The 13,333-nt window shown below is 38.0% G+C and overlaps 1 protein-coding gene and 1 pseudogene across 3 annotated transcripts in view; one reads left to right on the top strand and one right to left on the bottom strand.

The window, feature by feature from the left end:
• The window catches only part of ZFAND3 (zinc finger AN1-type containing 3), a 328,897-nt gene that overhangs the window by 285,945 nt on the left and 29,619 nt on the right, over nt 1–13,333 (bottom strand). The window lies entirely within an intron of this gene.
• On the top strand, nt 10,077–11,569 carry LOC308650396 (dual specificity protein phosphatase 10-like; annotated as a pseudogene). Its single transcript has one exon. The product of its transcript is annotated as a dual specificity protein phosphatase 10-like (transcript).

The raw sequence follows: 13,333 nt of genomic DNA, 5'->3' as shown, positions 1-13,333 counted from the left end.
CACCATTCACAAATTCCAAAGCTCCACCCCAGCCAAGTTCCTCTAAAAGTCTTCCTGAGTTTGTCAAATTGATTTAATTAATCGTCTCTATATTTCCGTAGTATCTTCTGTGACCTTTAAATATATATATTCTCATTATTTCAACTATCAATCCTTCAAAGCAGAGGCCAAATCTTTTCATCACATTAACAGAAGAAAACACACATGATCATTTCAACAAATGTAGAAAAACCATTTGACAAATCAATACACATTCGTGAAGGAAAAAAATCAAGTCTCAACAAATTAAAAACTGAATTTCTCCAATCTAATAAAGAGATCTAAGAAAAGTCTGAAATATTATACTTAACTTCCAAGTAGCGATAACCTCATATATACAATATTTATATGTGTGTTATTATTTATCTGTTACTGGTCCTCACAACCATCTTGTGCCCCTCCCCCACCATCACCAAAAAAAAAAAAAAAGTAGCCAGCACAGTGGCACCCGCCTGAAATCCCAGTGACTCTGAGCCAGGAGGATCACAACTGAGGCCAGCTTGGGCAACTTAGTGAGATCCTGTCTCAAATAAAAAAAGGGCTGGGGCAGAGGATGTAGCTCAGTGTCTGTGGTAGAGTGACCCCTGGGTTCAATACCCAGAATGACCGGTTAGAAATGTTAAATCATACATCCAAGTAAGAAAGCTAGAACTGAAATCCAGGCTTTACCCTAGCAGTACTTTTCCACTACAATAAGCTGTCCCTTATCTTCATGTTCAAGGCACTATGGTCCCTCCCATAGAGGTATCCTAGTCAAAAGATTGGGTACTAGCCCTATTGTGGCAATTTAGTTAATATTTTCTAGTAAGGACACAGGTTTCAGTGAATATAGAAAATGACTAGTAATGAGAAGTTGTGCTTCATTTGTGTTCTGTATGTCAAATGCATTCTACTGTAAAATAAATAAATAAAAAGAAAATTACTAATAAATAGCTACTAATTTTTATTAATTGACCAAATAAAGTAGGACAAATTCTAATATGCAATGAAAGTTTCAAAAACCCCTATTAAGTACCCATACAAGTATCTCAATGGTGTGCCACAAAAAGGAAAGGGCACAACCACCTGTCTGTAATCCCTTCTTTCACTCATCTAAAAATGCAACAGATGCTATACAGAAACAGGTAATTCAAGACCTTATCTCTAATTCACTACCAGTCAATGCCTTAATTGAGCAGCTGTCAGCTGGAAGCTTAGGACCAGAGGTCCTTAACAGAGAAAACCAGAGTGACACGGCCACTTTTGTATTTCCATTTCTGATTCATTAGAATTTTTCATGCAGGAAAATATGAATGTTGCTTTAACATCTTTCCATCTGTGATTCACCCATAGCAAGCAAGTTTCACAATGAGATTGAATTTGCTTCTTTACTGCACAACATGTACTTCATTTCAAAGCACACAAGGAAATACAAGTCTTTCAAGTCTATTAACAGAACTACAAAAAAAATAAAAATAAAAGGATAGGATTTTTCTTTTTTAAACTAGGTTTGCCATCCAGCTGCCAAGCCAATTATGTCTATGCATCTTCTTTTGTGTCCCTTAAAACTACACATTTGACTTTGTCTAGGACAAACATTAAACAATTAAGATAAACAAGCTTTCTCCATGAATGGAGTTATCGTCTTTGTGACTATCCCAGATCCTTAGTAAAGCAGCCCATGTTTCAAGTCCTTTATGGACAAGTTCCCTAAATGGTTTAGTGAATTTCTTATCTGACCTTACTATTACTGAAAGTTAGTGACCACAGAGATATCTATCTCTGAGATTTATTGTGTTAAAGTAAAAATAAGGACTTCTTTTCTTTCAATGACAGAAAATTCAAAGGTCACTGGATAATACATTACCAAGTACAGTACACTAGTATCTCAGATATGTCTGTCCTCAATTGTCTGCTTTCACCAATCTTTAAGAGCGTACTACAAAAATCACTGTGTGATGACCTAAATTTTTAATCAAGAAACCAACAAAACTAGCTTTATCATGACTACTTTCTGGATAAACTGTACTATAATTCCAAACCTCTCTTTAATTCCAAGAATTCAAAAATATTTAGACATTCTAATAATTCTTGAAAATTAAGAAGGCATCTACTGGTTTAATTCTTTTCACATTACTAATCATCTAAGAAAAGAAGGTTATCAAGACAATTAGAATTCCCAAAGTACCACATCACACAACAATACTGAGCAAACTACAGACCAACCCAACCTAACTTTATTATACTACTCTCAAAATCTAATTTAAGAAATTTTAAAAGATTCAAAAATCAAAGAACAATAACCTCATGTAATCATTCTTTAATACATTTCTTCTAAAGCCCCCCTCTCTAGCTGAATAATTCCAACCAACTCTTCCACCATCACCCTACTGCTCAGAGAGCTACTGCTCTCCCAAAGTTAAGGCAGAGTTATCATTAGAGATGTGGCTTTGGGGCACCACAGACCAAAAAAGTAAATCAGCCAGAGATTAAGGAAGAATAAAGGGTGAAAGTCCTACTCTCAGTTTCATAAATTGTAGTAGAGACAAATCACTGCACCCAGCATTCTATCTCTAACCTGCATAAGACCACATAGTATGACCCACTACTATCCAAAGGGCACTCTCCATTCCCAGTGGCAATTCCCTTCTCTATTTCCTCAGTACCTACAAAGCTTTAAAACAGTTGTCCTTTTTGTTCCTAGCCTCCAGCTAAACTCTGAAATCAATATATTTTCTCCACTTAAGCTGCTCAGGCTATATCCCAACCCATATAATTTCATTTCACATAAAAATTTGTTCAAAGATATAGCAGTACGGATATTGCAATGCATATGAATATGTACTTTCTAAATTTTCAGCAAGAGAAATTCTTCAATTACACAGAATAACATGCTGAAGTATAAATAGAGTTTAAAAGGTGTAATTTCAAAAGAGAAAACATTTATTTGAAATTATTTACAAGTCATATTTTATATATATTGGGGGGAGATACACACACACACACACACACACACACACATCTATATAATTTTCTAGAACTGGTCTTTACACAGTTCCCAGATCCTTAGTAAGACTACTGCCTTTCTTAAATATTCCTCCTCTTGTCCCATAGGGAAGAAGAATTTTCCAGGAAAATCTGTAATCATTCCCATGTAGAACTACAGTAATTACTATACAATACTAGAAACCATCATTCTTATCTCAGATCCTCCAGATAAGTATGAAATTATGGAGATCATCTGGTAAGAACAGAAAGGGAATTTGTCTACATATGCAAATGCAGAAAGAAAGGAAGACAGATTCAGGCCTTCAAGGCAAAACTCCATTTAATTTTTTATTTAAATTCAAAAGAAATCCAGGCACCGTGGTATTACCTATCATCCTGGCAGCTTGTGAGGCTAAGACAAGAGGGTCACAAGTTCAAGGCCAGCCTCAGCAATTCAGCAAGGCCCTAAGCAACTTAGTGAGAAAGTGCCTCAAATTTTTTAAAAAAGAGCTGGGACGTAGCTCAGTGGTAAAGTCCCTAGGTTCAATCCTTAGTATCCAAAAAATAAATAAGTTCAGAAGCATAAAGTTGTCACTAATCTTAACTTGTCAAGGTACCAACCTCATAAATCTGGCAAACATTTACCCTAATGACTGCATGGAAAATAAAAATCTCCATTTAAATCCTCAGTAATATAGAGAAACTTCAAACAAAATACATATATTAGAGGCCAATTCAACCAAAAATACAGACAATCCTTGAATTTTAATTGGCCTAAACAAACTTCATTTTTATTACATGTGAACTACAACTCAAAGCACCTATTATATATAAATTATGAATTGCAAACCCAATTACATTCAAATTTTTAAAACAAAAGTTGTCATAAAAACCATATATGCTATTCCAATCTGACTTTTTTAAAAAAAAAGGAACACCTTTTAAAAATACTATCAATTTAGTCAGTAATGTCTTAGCCAAGAGGCAAACTGCTTCTGAAAGAGAATGAAATTTTGTCTCTAATTAGTTGGTTTACAATTAATTACCACTGGAAAGAAAGGAAGCCTTCTACTGAGTACAATAAAGTAACAAAATTATATTTAAACATTCTCATTTCAAAATTAATTGTTTTAGGCATATTTTACACTGGCAAACTTATCACACCATTTTTTCCTTTTTTCCATCCACCCATCATATATTTTTGTATGTCTATTATATCTCAAGCACTATAAATATAGTAGCAAAAAAGTTAAGACACACAGCATGCCCTGACAGAGTTTCACATATGTTATTAATCCAACCCATCCACATGTTTTAGACAGACACAATTTGACCTAACAGAATTCAGCAATCAGTTCAAATACTATTTGTCCTGGACTGCTTGGTCTACTTACATTTCAAAAACAGATGACTGTCCAACCTGGTTAGGCATTTATTATATATAATCAAAGCCATGATGACTTGCTTATTTGAATATATGTTTAAGAAATTGTTTAGTTAAACTAGGATGGCAAAATCTAAAACTTTTCAACAATAACACCACAAAAGGTCATCATCAGAAATCAAAATATTAACTTAAACAAGAAACAAAATTAAAATTACACAAAATTTGTTTATGCCATTCCCTCCTTGAGCACATTCTTAAAAAATAACTCCAGAAGCTGTGGGGAAGAGGGTGTGGGTAGCTCAGTAGTAGAACCCTTGCCTGACATTTGAGAGGCCCTGGGTTTCATTCCCAGCAACATATAACTCTGAGACCATAGCCTAACCCAGCATTAGAAAGAAACATGAGATCAACTTTCCCATCCTGGGTGTGAGAAGGGCGCATAAAGCCAAAGAACATACACAGCGTATTTTCTCTTTTCTATACCTACACCAAGTATAGCAAGCAGTTCAATAAAAGTTTAACAAGCTCTAAAAACAGTGAAACTTTGAATAAAGCTCCAGTTACAGAGCATGAAAACCATACATCATAATACCTATGCTCCATGATCCTATCAAAATCTTTCTATAGTTAACAGCCACACTTCACCTACAGCCAGATAAAAAAGCCTATAACTCCATAACTGAAACTGAAATGCTGAGTTTTAATTCCACAAATCATACTGTGTATAACATTCATCATGCTATTTAACAAGAACTGCTCTGAATTTTACCTGACATTTCACTAGCATATAGTTAGATCCCAAGCAGAAGATAAGCTCTGAATACTCACATAGCAACATCATGTTCTATGTCCATGCCAACACCTATCAATACTCTACAGGTAATTAAATGCCATAAGAATTAATAATCAAGTGGGGCTAGGGTTGTGGCTCAGCCATAGCACACTTGCTTGCCTTGCATGTGCAAGGCACTGGATTGGATCCTCAGCACCACATAAAAATAAATAAATAAAGGTATTGTGTCCAACTACAACTAAAAAAATAGAGTTAGAGAAGATAATACTAAGTGAAGTCAGCCAATCTCAAAAAGCCAAATGCCGAATATTTTCTGTGATATAAGGAGGTTGATTCATAGTGGGGTAGGGAGGGGAGCGCGTGGGAGAAATAGATGAACTCTAGACAGGGTATATGGATGGGAGCTGAAGGGAGGGGGCATGGGGTTAGAAATGATGGTGGAATGAGATGGACATTAATATCCAAAGTACACGTATAAAGACATGAACTGAAGTGAATATACTTTGTATACAACCAGAGATATGAAAAATCGTGCTCTATATGTGTAATAAGAACAGTAATGCATTCTGCTGACATATATAAATTAAAAATACTAATTAAAAAAAGAATTAATGATCAAATGAAGACACTAAATTACTAGCTGCTGTGTTGAAAAAAGAAACTGGGTAAAAAATAGTAGCTATGGTGACTGGCCCCTACAAAAAGAGAAGACAAATATATAATACATGCCTATCTAAAATCTAGTTTACCTTTAAAAAAAGCTAAATTAATATTCTCTGAACATTAAATGATGTGGTAAGCAAGTCACAAACAAGGAAATATATAAAGCAGTCACTTGCTTCTGCAAAATGCTGACACCTATAATTTTAGCCACTTTTAGAGAATATAAATTTTGACAAATATTCTCTGGATTGAATTAGGATTCTGCTTTTTATTTACCCATTTTGTTTCTAAAGAGTCAGCCAGCAGGGGGAGGGACAAGTTCATTAACACTATAGTACCAAATACTTTAGCTAACAAATTTTTGAAAGACTGGGTTTTTTTTTAACTTCTGAATATTGGCCTTAAGAATTACTGGAGCCAATGTGTTTTAAAATTATGGTATTTTATAAAATTATTTGTTCTTTAGCATATAAACATTCCATAAAATGGGCTGGGGATGTGGCTCAAGCGATAGCGCGCTCGCCTAGCGTGCGTGCGGCCCGGGTTCGATCCTCAGCACCACATACAAACGAAGATGTTGTGTCCGTCGAGAACTAAGAAAAAATAAATATTAAAATTCTCTCTCTCTCTCTGTCCCCCTCTCTCTCACTCTCTCTTTAAAAAAAAAAAAAAAAACATTCCATAAAATTCTTACTTCTTAACCAAAGTCCTTCAGGGATACAGGTATATTCCAAATAAAATATAAACATATATCGTTTTCAAAGACAGAAAAATAAATCAATATTAACCAAAATTCAACAGACAAAGGAAAAAAGCTTCTACATTCTAAAATATTACCCAAATTGACTAAGATACAAGGCCAGCCCCACTGTGCCCACAGCCATTCATCAATTTAATCCTTAACTATTACTGGCACTGAATCCTTACCCACAGTCTCCAGGCTGCTGCTATCATGGCCTTCCCCAAAAAGAAAACTTCATTTCTAATGCATGACCATAAAATATATCGGAAAATAGATGGGAACTTGCAGGTTATATATTTTGGAGTCACGATTTAATAATCAGCAGAGTTTCTATTGACAACCATAGACTACATGGCAATAAATGGTATCAAAGGTGGGTAGAGAGAACAAGGATATCAGTAACTGAAAAACTTTTAGTCCAAATTAGCAAACACAGACTACTCAGATAAAATTTACTCTTAAGCAAAAATGCCAGGATTGCCTTTAACAGAAATGAGAATAAATTTATATATAGATGTCCTCTGTTCAGCTTAAAAAGTATTAATTAACATACATTAATATAATTAATTGATCCTTCCAAGAACTCTGCTGCAAAGCAAGTAATGCCTATTTTACAATTAATGGAATTGAGATGTGGGGAGATTGTTTTATTCAAGGTAACAAAACTAACAAGTATGGGACAACATGTTAACTTTAGCTTTATGTCTCCAAAGTCAAAATTCTTTGCATCAAAACACATTGTCTTGAGGCCAGGGCTAAAATACATGTGTATTAGAAATGTGGTTGACCTGCTTCTACAAATATGTATTTTTTTTCTTTTCTATTTCTGTATGTGTTCATAGGGATAGAACTCCGAGCACTCTACCACTGAGCTACATCCCCCGCCCTTATTATTATTATTTTGAGACAGGATCTCAGTAAGTTGCCCAGCTGGCCTCAAACTTGCTATCTTCCTACCCCAGCCTCCCAAGTAGCTGGGATTACAGGCACATGCCACCATGGAATATGGTGTGACACCATGGGGTATTTTTTTAAATAATACATATATGAATAAAAAAAGTCAATGTGACATGCACAATGCTGGTCCTAGTAGTAAATTGTTCTTGATCTTCCTGCCCCAAGAAATGACAATGTAGTTACTAGTTGATATGACTTGTCCCCTCCAAACCTCATGTTGGAATTAAATTCCCACAGTTAGGTATTGAGAAAGTGAAAATGTAAACTGACTATGGTGTTTGGAAGTGAGGACTCTGGAAGGTAATAAGGATTATATAAGGTCATAAGAGTAGATGCCCCATGACTGAATATAGGTGGTTTTATAAGGAGAGAGATCAAAGAATATACACACTCCATCTCACCATGTGATCTCTCCCTCTTGCATATACTCCCACCTCTGTGATACTATTCACCATAAAGTCCTTGCCAGCACCAAAACCTTTGTTTCTCCAAACTGTGAGCTAAATAATACTTTTTTTCTTTTTCCCCACTCCCTAGGTACTGAGGATTGAACCCAGGGGAACTCTACCCACTGACCTACATCCTTACCCTTTTTATTTTTGTTTTTTTATTCTGAGACAGTGTCCTGCTAAACTGCCCAGGCCGGTCTCAACCTTGCAATCCTCCTGTCACAGCCTCCTAGGGTCACTGAGATTACACACATGTGCCATCACACCCAACTTAAACCTATTTTCCTTATAAAGTTCTTAGCCCCAAGTATATCAGGATAGTAATGGAATATAGACTTACACACTGGCAAAATCCAAAAAGGCAATTGCAGCAGAACACCATAAACACAGAAGAGCTGATTGGGCATTATTATCTCCTTCAAGGAGTAAGTACATTGGTCTTTCAAAGCACAATACAAAGAACTCTTTTAAAACAACTTAAATTTTTATAGTTTTTCTTTACTTGGTTTAACTAACTAGGTTTTACTCACACTCAAAACAGAGTACTTTGCAACACATGTCCGCCATTTGTGGTCACACTAACATAACATATATATAACAGGATATGTTTTATAATCAGTGTTCCACTTTTCAGTCACATAGGTGGGAACAGAGTTTTCTGTTATATACTTGCAAATAAAAATTTTTAAGAAAAAACTACTTCCTTTCATTGTCAGAAGCCATCCTCTTACATCTCAAAAACGACATCTCAAAGGTGAATTACTCCTCACCCTGCTCAAATTCTAGTTTGTTTTCTTTTAAATCACACACAAACTATTCTTTACTTCAGACATAACTCTTCTCACCAATACATGCTGGCATTCTGGTGAAGAGCCTCAAAGGCCTTCAGTACCTGAGCAAACCAGCTACAATCTACCATGCTCTCCTCAGAAAAAGAGCCCCACAGTAGGGTATTCCAGCACAAAGGTACCTGTGTCTATAGGAGAAGACAATCATGCTATTCTGGTTGTGCCAGACTGAAACAGGGTTGCTGTCCCTCCCAAAGGCAAATATAGGCTAACTGGACATCTAGGGTTAAACTTGGCCTAACTGGGGTGACTATGCAAGGAATGGTAACAAACTTATCCACAGAGACACTCTCATAAACATGGCATAGAAAGAGGGGGCCACCAGAGTTGAGGCAGTACCATGCAAGTGTTTCTAAGGCTTTCTCCATGAGAACTACTCTATATCCTAGTCTGGGAAGTTACAGGACCCAGAACAAATGCACAGATAATAAACAGACATTATCCAAAGCTACCCCTCAATAAAGCCCCATTCCTGAAGTTATATTTTTTCCTCACAATCCTAAAAAAAATCTAATACAAGTTACCTACTTCTCTAGAAAGACCAACATGTTCACTCATCACACCTATCTGACCTGGTCATTCGGTATCCAAACTTTCATACAACCCATTATGCCCCACCATGGAGTCAGAAGCAGGTAAAAGTGAAGTTAAGACCCTTCCTATTACCCAACTCCTCTTATCATAATCATCCATAATAATCCTGAGCTGCTAACTATGTTGCTGCTGGAGATCAATGAAGCCAAGTGAACGGGGGCTGAATGTGACAGTCCATAGCTGAAGCCAAGCACCAGATGGTGGAGAGCTGCTGAGAGCCATAGCCAAGTAGGAATGACGCATGGCAATTTCCTTGTCAGCCTACCCAATGTTGCTTAGAGGGAGGACTCTCCATTGTGAAAATGGGCTTGCCTTGGACCCAGGTCATTTGCAGTGACACTGCATGAATGTTTGAGAGTTTTGATTTGAAAGGTGACCTTGCTCAGGGATTAGGGCGGATCCGGTTTAGGATCCGGGTTTAGGGTGGGTCCTGCTGCCTCAGGCGCCCGCTCCTTGAGTTCCCCTTGAGTTCTCGCAGGATTCAGAGGGTATTTGGTACGGTGGAGGGTGTATTTTCCCTAGAATGTGCGTGTAGAGTGCCGGTGAGAGTTCGGGAATAAAAGAGTTGCTGTTTGAATCTACAAGGCTTTTGTGGTGGCTCGGTTATTTTGTGCCCAGCCAGACTGCAGCAGAGGGCTACACTTATTTATGAAACTCTTGAGTTCTTCTTGAATTGCCAGTTTTCAGCCTCCTCATGCCTCCATCTCCTTTAGACCACAGGGTAGTAGTGGCACTATCTAGGCCTGTCCGACCTCAGGATCTCAACCTTTGTTTAGACTCTAGCTATCTTGGCTCTGCCACTCCAGGCAGCAATAGCCACCGTCCTGTCATCACCATCACAGTAGTGTCCCTCAAGGCTGCGAATCTGACGTATATGCCCTCATCCAGTGGCTCTGCCCACTCCCTGAATTGTGGATTCAGCAGTGCCAGCTGCTGCACTGTGGCAACCTACGACAAGGACAATCAGGCCCAAACTCATGCCATCACTGCTGGCACTGCCACCACCGCCACTAGAACCTCTACCACCTGCCCTGCTAACCAGATGGCCAACAAAAATGAGAATACAGGCTCTTTAATTCCATCAGGTGGGGTGGGCAGCCCTGTGTCAGGGACCCCAAGCACCTAGCCAGCATCAAAATCTACCCCAATGACCTGGCAAAGAAGATGACTAAATGCAGCAAGAGTCACCTGCCAAGCCAGGGCCCTGTCATCATTGACTGCAGGTCCTTCATGGAATACAACAAAAGTCACATCCAAGGAGCAGTCCATATTAACTGTGCTGATAAGATCAGCCGGCAGAGACTGCAGCAAGGCAAGATCACTCTTCTAGACTTGATTTCCTATAGGGAAGGCAAGGACTCTTTCAAGAGGATCGTTTCCAAAGAAATTACAGTTTATGATGAGAATACCAATGAACTGAGCCGAGTGATGCCCTCCCCAGCCACTTCACATAGTCCCTGAAGAAAGAAGGCAAAGAACCTCTGGTGTTGAAAGGTGGACTTAGTAGTTTTAAGCAGAACCATGAATACCTCTGTGACAACTCCCTCTAGCTCCAAGAGTGCAGGGAGGTGGGGGGGGCGGTGCTTCTGCGGCCTGGAGCTTGCTACCTCAGTCTGTCCCCACACTCCTGAGGATCAAGAATGCAGAGCTGACACCCATCCTGCCCTTCCTGTTACTTGGCAAGGAGCAGACGGAAGACCCGGACACCATGCAGCGGCTGAACATCAGCTATGTCATCAACGTCATCACTCACCTTCCCCTCTACCATTACGAGAAAGGCCTCTTCAACTACAAGAGACTGCCAGCCACCGACAGCAACAAGCAGAACCTGCGGCAGTACTTTGAAGAGGCTTTTGAGTTAATTGAGGAAGCTCACCAGTGTGGGAAGGGGCTTCTCATCCACTGCCAAGCCAGCGTGTCCCGCTCTGCCACCACTGTCATCACCTACTTGATGAAGCACACACGAATGACCATGACTGATGCTTACAAATTTGTCAAAGGCAAACGACCAATATTTCTCCAAATCTTAACTTCATGGGGCAGTTGCTGGAGTTTGAGGAAGACCTAAACAATGGTGTGACGCCACCCATCCTTATGCCAAAGCTGATGGGTGTGGACACGGTCATGTGACAGTGATCAGGTAGAAAAGACTGCTACTCTCCTTTGGGGGGTCGAAAAAGGAAGGAGGATGGGTTCTGGGGGGGGGGTTCCTTTTTTTTCTCCTTTTTTTTTTTTGTTGGGGGTAAAGTTTGTGAATGGAAACAAACTTGTTTAAAGACTTTATTTTTAACAAGCGTGAGAAGACTATAACTTTTGATGCCATTGAGATTTACTTCCCACAAACTGACAAAGCAGGGAGGCTAAAGAGGTCTTTTTTTTTTTAAGCCAACAATAAAAATATAATAAAAGTTGTTTCTTCCCCTTTTCCTTTTAAGCTTTTTGTAGAGTTTATGACTCAATAGTCTATGCAGGTTCATAGACCTAAGATCCCATATACACCATTTAAAAAGAACCAAAAGTTAGTAGAAAAGACATTGAATCATGAAGACCTAGGAGCCCCCTGGGCCATCCATATAGGAAATAAAAATCCAACCAAACCAAGCCCTGCTGTGCTCCTTGGTGCAAAGAGAAGATCAGGGGAGTTTGAGTGGTCTAAGAACCCTTCACGTATTCTTTAAAGAAATAGAGAATAGGGCTGGGGATGTGGCTCAAGCGGTAGCGCGCTCGCCTGGCATGTGTGCGGCCCAGGTTCGATCCTCAGCACCACATACAAAGATGTTGTGTCCGCTGAAAACTAAAAAAAATAAATATTAAAAAATTCTCTCTCTCTCTCTCTCTCTCTCTCTCTCTCAAAAAAAAAAAAGAAATAGAGAATAGTGTTTTATGCTCTGGACTTTTCTTTCCCCCTCTCTGGGTTTAAGAGACTTTTTGAAATAACAAGGAACTGACTGACCATTATACCACAGGCCTTCACTGGCTCTTGTGCAATAATATGGTGTTTTGAGTGTGCAAACAAGTTAGAGCTGGCAAGTGAATGATAGACAAATAGTGCAAAGTTGCCAGCTTGGAGATAGAAAGAAATTCAACAATTACTTTCCTCCCCACCTTTTTCTGTTTTGTTTTTGTTTTTGTTTGATTCTGGTTATAGTGTCATAAACCTTGTTACATACATATATCAGAATATTAAAAACTGACAAAAATTTATTGAAAAATATTTTTCACAAAAAAAAGCAAAAACACACAAAAGCTTTGTGTGTTTCTGTTGATTGTGTAAAAATTTATTTTTTTATATAAGTGAAACTCAAAAAATAATAATAATAATAATCCTGAGCTGCATGACAAGTCACTTCCTTCAAGACTTCCCTAACTGATCAAAATGACACTAAAAATACTTATTTCTCTATGACACCTCCATGTATTAATTTGTTCTATAAATCACACATTTTGATAAACTATCCACATTTAGTCCAACTTATAAGAAGACCTGCAGAAATTGCTTTGTACTTAATGTTATTTCAAATTTGCTGAAGATCTAATTTTATTTTCTTTAAAAAGAGACCTTTAGGGGCTAGGGTTGTGGCTCAATGGTAGAATGTTTGCCTAGCATGCATGAGGCACTGGGTTCAATCCTCAGCTACCATATAAATATAAAATATTGTGCCCACTTAAAAATAATTTTTTTTTAAAGAGAGCCCTTTATTCCCATATGGTCTGACTGGCATATTTTACAATTTTTTCCAAAGTACCATGTTCTTCACATTCACTTATATATAGCACTTTTTTCCCCACTACAAAGCATCTACCCCAAATTCTTCCATCTTATGTGTTCTGTTTCCATATAGTCTAACATAGTATTTTGCCCTTACAAGTGAACAGTGTTAACAGACATATTTA

The sequence above is a fragment of the Spermophilus citellus genome, assembly GCF_964194105.1.
Source record: "Spermophilus citellus genome assembly, chromosome: 5".
Lineage (NCBI taxonomy): Eukaryota > Metazoa > Chordata > Mammalia > Rodentia > Sciuridae > Spermophilus > Spermophilus citellus.
This window is presented reverse-complemented; position numbering and strand designations above follow the sequence as displayed.